A 6,306-nucleotide genomic window follows, 5' to 3' on the forward strand; every position below is an offset into this window, starting at 1 on the left:
TACACTCTGTCTGTATACAACAATCAGGAAGGTTTAGAAGATTTGAAAGTTCAGAAAGTTCAAAGATTGAGGACACCAGTTGTTAAAACTTCAGGTCAGAAACTGCAATTTTGAAAGGATACTTTGTGTTGGGTTGGGAGACCACTGCTTGAGGAGAAGTTGTAGAGCTGTTGCCCATTATTTGATATTTGGAAGTATTGCAACAAATAAGTGTAGAGTCTGTGATCACTTGCTCAGACATATTTTTGGAGCCAGCAGATGGTCCACATTTTGTAGATATCAGAAGGGTGGGCTGATTCTGCATAACCTGTTCATCTTCTTCATGTCTTTAGGTGAAATATAGACTTTATGTTTAATATGGAACATTGCCTCATTAGTATTTGGGGGACTGACAGCTACATAAATAGTTGGCTGATTTCTAGTAAAGTCTGGCTGTCAACAAAAGAGGAAGTGCTGCAGGTTCAAAGCCCAGACAAATGCCATTTCAAAGAATTCTTTCTTTTTTTTTAATTTTTAATTTTTAAAATTTTAATTAATTTATTTTTTAATACAACAGATCAAATAATTATTTATTTTCAATTATTATTTTCAACTTGAACCTTCACAAAGGTTCAAGTTGAATTTCAATCTGTTATTTGAAGGTTCTGTTGAAATATTCTGAATATTATATTGACTAATGCATAGATGATTGTGACCTACCAGATGAATGAACACTTCGTGGTTGTAGACTAAATGGTGAGCTGATGGACACAGATGAGAATTCTGGTGGCCTTGCTGACCTGGCTGTTGGATTGTTGGGTTAGATGCAGGACAAAGGGTCCACACCTAGGCTGGAAAGGTAGACAGACTTGTTGAGGGTGCATGCAATTATACTGAGACACCAGCAGAATGCAGCTGGTTCTATACAGTTGTGTTAATAAAATCAAATTTCCCTCCATACTCTTATCACAGATGGAAGGACACCATCTACGTGCAAATATGTTGGAGCATTATGGTCAGCTGGGATATTTTGGGCTGAAGTTACTATAATGGGATTGAATCTGGGAGTTTGTTGAGGAAGGCTAGATTCTTTAGCTGCCTGAGTAAAATCTAAGATATGGTACCAAATTTGAAGCACCAGGTAGACTGGACATTCTAAAAACCTTAATGCCTTGGGGAACTTGAGCTGCTGCTGTCTGTGGTTCTTGCTAAAATCATTCACTATGGGACTACCCACCTTGAAGTTGCCTATCAATGATGCTGCATATTCAAATCCTACTTCCTTTTTTCATTTCCTTCTTGTCCATGGTGGTCAGCATTCTGAGACTACATGTCTAGGTTGAGAAAAGTCATGTGATTGTGGAGACCATACATTTCAAAGCCAACTGTGACATATGGGTTTCCTCTACAAACAGGCTAGTTACTTTCCCAAGGGGAAGCCTGGATATTGTCATCCATAGCATGCTCTTGGCTACTATAGCCACAGATGCTTCAGAACATTTTGCTGTAGGACCTATAAGACCCAAAGATCAACTTGGTGGCTTTCTGAACCATTTGGATATTGTCCGATTGGACCTACTCGCACAGTGGGTAATCCTAGGCCTCGATGGAAATAGCACTCATCTTTTCAGTCAGGTATTTTCCTCTTTACCAGTCACCTTGCTAGTACTGTGGTCAAGAATAATAGTTGGGCAAGGCTGGTCCTCCTGATGCCTCTTTCCCTCCCTCTGCTTCCACACCACATCCCACCCTCTTTCATATATATTTATGTTAACATCTCATTTTACATTTCATTATTCCTATTGATTTTCTCTCATCTCATGAAGTTTTCCTGTTTCATAAGGTCTGTTTTCCCTGACTTCCTCAAGTCCTACCTTCCAATTCATCTTCTGACTGTGTATGAGTGTGTGAATGTGAGTGTGCACGAGTGCATGTGAGAGTGTGCATTGCCTCTGCTTTCTTATATATCTATAGAGAGAAGTCTTTCCATGCAGTACTGAGTTCCTTTGAGTTCTGTCAGGAATAAGGTGGCACCTGCCCTTTTAGATTTTCTGGACTCTGATCAAAGGAGAGGGGAGATTTTAGATTTGTGTGTTTGCTTTGCCAGACAAAAGGCCCATCTGTCAGGGGTGTAGGAGTGTGTTTACTAAGGGAATTCAGGCTGGAGATGGTCATCGGGTAGAGCTGAACAGCTGGAGCTGAACAGTTTTGTGTTTGTGACTTTCTCAGGGTAGAAGAAGACCTGGGCCACTTCTATAGTGGATGCAGCCTGGGTTCTACTTACAAAGTCAGGAACTTTAGGGAAAACCTTATTGTAAAAAGGTAACTGCAATCCCTTTCAGGAATTCAGGAAACTGATTGTATTTTATATTTCTTTCAGAGAAATATCAGTGTTTATTAAAGGAAGAAAAGGCTAAATTCAAGAAATGTGGCCCTATTTACATTTGAAAAGTTGAAATCTGTCATCACATCATAGTACATGTTTATCACATGTTTCAAGAATTAAATAGGAAGCATCAAATGATAGAAAATTGGTGTTCTTAGATCAAGAATAACAGGAACAATCATTCACCAATATTACTGAGCACTAACCAGGCATTAGCATCAAAGATGCTGAGAATACAAAAGTGAACAAAGCAGATGGAAATCCCATCCCATGGAGCTTGCAGAAAGGGAGCTATGTGACTTGTCTATGTAACAATTAAAGGCATTGTATGCACAGTAAAGGAAACCGTCAATAAAACAGAAAGAAAACCCACAGAATGGGAGAAAATATTTGCAAATGAAGTGGCTGACAAGGGATTAATCTCCAAAATATACAAACAGCTCACGCAGCTCAATATTAAAAAAACAAACAACCCACTCAAAAAATGAGCAGAAGATCTAAATAGACATTTCTTCAAAGAAGACATACAGATGGCCAAGAGTCACATGAAAAGATGCTCAACATCACTAATTATTAGAGAAATGTAAATCAAAACTATGATGAGGTATCATCTCACACTGGTTAAAATGACCATTATCAAAAAAATCTACAAACAATAAATGCTGGAGAGGGTGTGGAGAAAGGGGAACCCTCCTAGACTTTTGGTGGGACTGTAAATTGGTACAGCCACTATGGAGAACAGTATGGAGGTTCCTTAAAAAACTAAAAATAGAACTTCCATATGATCCAGCAATCCCACTCCTGGGCATATATCCAGAGAAAACCATAATTCGAAAGGACACATGCACCCCAATGTTCATTGCAGCACTATTTACAATAGCCAGGACATGGAAGCAACCTAAATGTCCATTAATGGAGGAATGGATAAAGAAGATGTGGTACATATATAACATGGAATATTACTCAGCCATAAAAAAGAATGAAATAATGCCATTTGCATCAACATGGTTGGACCTAGATATTGTCATACTGAGTGAAGTAAGTCAGACAGAGAAAGACAAATATCATATGATACTGTTTATATGTAAAATCTAAAATATGGTACAAAAGAACCTATTTACAAAACAGAAATTGAGTCACAGATGTAGAAAACAAACTTATGGTTACCAAGGGGGAAAGGGGGGGATAAATTGGGAGATTGGGATTGACATATACACACTACTGAATATGAAAGAGAACTAATTAGAACCTACTGTATAGCACAGAGAAGTCTATTTGGTGCTCTGTAATGACCTGTATGGGAATGGAGTCTAGAAGAGCATGGATATATGTACATGTATGGCTGATTCACTTTGCTGTTCAGCAGAAACTAGCACAACATTGTAAATCAATTATATTCCAATAAAAAAATTAATTAAAAAAAGAAACTTCTTTTGGACTTCTAGCCTTCAGAACTGTAAGATAATAAATATGTATTGTTTTAAACAAAAAAACAAACCAAAAAAGATATTGTAATGGGAAAATATTCTCCTAAATGTATTGTTAAACAATAGACTTTGAACCACATAACAGTAATATGATAAAGATCAATATCTTTATGAATGTTATACATACATATGTTTTATGTAGACTGTCATAAACTTTAACAAAAATGTCAAGGTGTTAATATATAAATGATCAAAGAGCTTGAAGAAATGTGAAACCTCACAGAACTTGCTCACTGCCTTGACCTGCATATGACTTGCTGATATCTGGCTTTTAGTTTCTGAAGAGAATAGGCCATTGTTCAGAACCTGCAGGTGAAGCCTTATATGCCTGGGTCATAAAAGGAGAGAGGTGAGAACAGCAGACAGGGAGGTAGTGGAGACGGGGCCTTCTGCAGACCACTGTTTCCAGGATGTCTCAGCTGGGTTTGGCTTTGCTTTCTGTGCTCTCTCAGCTCCTGCATCTGGCTCTAAGGGACCTGCACTCATGAGTGTCCCCATCCCAACCACTTCTCCCAGATGAGGAAGCCACAGGTTTAAAACCTGGATAGTGAATATGCCACTATCCCCTCCTGGGTCAGCTCTGGTCTTCCCCAGAGGTGGCCTAAGCCCAGTGCTACCTGCGGCTCATCCTGGCCTCCGGACATCCTTGGGCTTGTGGGCAGTAGACAGCAGCTCTCTCTGGGTGCCCTCCTGCTTCCTTCTTGGGGAGGGCTTTGTCAGGCCTCACGGGCCCCACGAAAGACCCACTGCTCCCCCTACCATGCTACCGAGTCCAAACTCATTCTGCTCACTGCATGACAGGTCAATAAATCAGGAGATGAGCTGTGTTGGGGCAAGGAATAATGACTTTATTCAGAAAGCCAGCAGACCGAGGAGATGGCAGACTAATGTCCTAGAGAACCACCCCAGTTAGAATTCAGGCTTCTTTTATGCTAAAAAGGGGAAGGCAGAGGGTGGGGGAGTTGGCTGTTGCAAACTTCTTGGTGCAGGAATCCTTTGTTCTTGCAGCTGTCCACATAGGTTTTGTCACAATGTTCTTGTAAACCTTTAACAAGACAAATGTTATTCTCTGTTCTGCAACTTTTTATCTCTACATGAATGGAAAAGTGTTATACTCTTAAAGGTCAAAGCCTTAAGAAAAAACTATCCTGTATATTTTAGGCTCTAGGCAACATTCTTTTTTTTTTTTTCTTTTAATTAACTAATTTATTTTTGGCTGCCTTGGGTCTTTGTTGTTGCGGTGAGGGGGGCTACTCTGTGTTGCAGTGTGTGGGCCTCTCATTGTGGTGGCTTCTCTTTGTTACAGAGCATAGGCTCTAGGTGTGCAGGCTTCAGCAGTTGTGGCACATGGGCTCAGCAGTTGTGGCTTGTGGGCTCTAGAGCGCAGGCTCAGTAGTTGTGGCACACGGGCTTAGTTGCTCCGCAGCATGTGGGACCTTCCCGGACCAGGGCTTGAACCCATGTCTCCTGCATTGGCAGGCGGATTCTTAGCCACTGCACCACCAGGAAAGACCTAGGCAACATTCTTAACTCAAAGCAAAAGCAATAGAATACAAAGGTTAAAGTAAAAGAAACAGATCTAATATGGAGTGAGATTTGTTCTTTCCTGTTACAACCAGGCTTGCCATTCCTGGGCAGTGCCCGGGCTGAGTGAGCATCCTCCTTATGGTGTCCCTCATCTCCAGGGAACCTCTTCACCTGCTTCCCTCTTCTTCTTCTCTCTTACCTTCTCTCTTTGAAGATAAGGTCTGTGCCCATTCATTGTTGCTTAGCATTTCAGACACAAAATAGGTGCTCGATAAATGATAACATTAGCTGCTCAGTGAAACAGGCACCGTTTGCTCTAAGTGCTGTTTATATGTTAATTCAGATAAGCTTCAAAACCACCCCATGAGATCACTCCCATATTATCTTTATTTTATAATTGAGGAAACTGAGGCACAGAGACGTTGAGCCACTGGACTAGGGTCACACAGCAGAACCAGGATGTAAACCCAGATTGTCTGACTCTGAGGTCCTTAGACCAGGAAGCAGGATGGTCTCTGCTCTTTCTTAACACTGTGGACTCTGGGAGTGGTGAGGGATAAGCAAGATTCACACTTGGGCCTCCCACTCTCATCCCACTCAGCACCAGCCTCATGGCCAGCAGATAGAGACAGGGCTTCTAAGGGCAAATCTCTTGGCACCAAAAGCAACAAAAGTGACAAAGCACCCTGGATGACTCTAGAAAGTATAAAGTCAAACGGGTCCCAGGTGGCAGCCCTGGAACTCCATCCATCTATCCCCTACTGCTTGGTTGGGTTCTCCGCCATGTTGAAACTCTGATCTTTTGGCAGGTTCCAGCTGCCTCACACAGCTGGCCTCCTCTCTGGGATCTTAACATGTTCACTTCAGCATTTTCCTCATCAAAGGATCAGATGATACCTTGGAGATCCCCCGAGATTGGAGAAAAAG

General features: G+C 41.2%; 1 pseudogene; it reads right to left on the bottom strand.

The window, feature by feature from the left end:
- Positions 1–82: 82 nt before the first annotated feature.
- LOC137759010 (TGF-beta-activated kinase 1 and MAP3K7-binding protein 2-like) lies at positions 83–1,353 on the bottom strand (annotated as a pseudogene).
- Positions 1,354–6,306: the final 4,953 nt, after the last annotated feature.

This window comes from Eschrichtius robustus, chromosome 2 (assembly GCF_028021215.1).
Source record: "Eschrichtius robustus isolate mEscRob2 chromosome 2, mEscRob2.pri, whole genome shotgun sequence".
Classification (NCBI taxonomy): Eukaryota; Metazoa; Chordata; class Mammalia; order Artiodactyla; family Eschrichtiidae; genus Eschrichtius; species Eschrichtius robustus.